Source organism: Branchiostoma floridae, unplaced genomic scaffold (assembly GCF_000003815.2).
Source record: "Branchiostoma floridae strain S238N-H82 unplaced genomic scaffold, Bfl_VNyyK Sc7u5tJ_1354, whole genome shotgun sequence".
Classification (NCBI taxonomy): Eukaryota; Metazoa; Chordata; class Leptocardii; order Amphioxiformes; family Branchiostomatidae; genus Branchiostoma; species Branchiostoma floridae.
In genome coordinates, this window is record NW_023365707.1 from 86,716 (window position 1) to 87,966 (window position 1,251).

Here is a 1,251-nt window from a genome sequence, read left to right on the forward strand (position 1 = left end):
TGTGGACAGAAATGTAATTTTTTCATGGTTATTTTTAATAGTTAGCTTGTTAACCATACCATCGGGGCGCTCGCCGTGATCTCTTCGGCGCCTTAGGGGTAGCCGGCCCGCCCAGTTATTAGCGCAGGCCGGGGGAGTTTTTACGGGGTTGGGTTGGATTTCGTCGCACCCGAAAACACAAGCAGGTCGGTGCCTCAGCACCCTGGATGCCGACTAGCGGGTAATGGTGACCAAGCTAAGAATAGTAAGATCAGTGATATTTTGTAGGGCATTTAAAGTAAAGTTCAATGTGCCTTCTGGATCCCATGACTGTATGTGAACTATTTTTAGCATTTATATTGTGTAAAGTGATGTTTAGTCTGTCATTCTAATGAAACTTCCTGTATCCCTGTGCTTTAGGTGCTGAGTAATTGTCCCAGCTATCAAGATGTTGCTGTCCACCCATACCAAGAATGTACCTAGTCCAGTGCTGGCTTGCACACAGGTGAAGTGTACTAGTACCTGGATTCTGCCCACGTATAAATATATATTAAGGAAGTCCCATATGCAAGAGTGAGAGACACTGACTTTACATCAGGAAAGAAACTGAAAGAACAGCTTGACAAGAAGATTGATTCCTTCAATCCCACATCACATGTGACTGTCAACACAACACAAGTACACACGAGAGTAATCTGACAACTCAGGACAAGACTACAGTACCACAGAACAACACCCCTACTGCTCAGGACAAGGTTACAGTACCACAGAACAACACCCCTATTGCTCAGGACAAGACTAGTAAGACAGTACCACAGAACAACACCCCTACTGCTCAGGACAAGGTTACAGTACCACAGAACAACACCCCAACTGCTCAGGACAAGGTACAGTCCCAGAAGCAACACCCCTACTGCTCAGGACAAGACTAGTAAGACAGTACCACAGAACAACACCCCTACTGCTCAGGACAAGGTTACTGTACCACAGAACAACACCCCAACTGCTCAGGACAAGGTTACAGTACCACAGAACAACACCCCTACTGCTCAGGACAAGGTTACAGTACCACAGAACAACACCCCTACTACTCAGGACAAGGTTACAGTACCACAGAACAACACCCCTACTGCTCAGGACAAGGTTACAGTACCACAGAACAACACCCCTACTGCTCAGGACAAGGTTACAGTACCACAGAACAACACCCCTACTACTCAGGACAAGGTTACAGTACCACAGAACAACACCCCTACTGCTCAAGAGATGTAA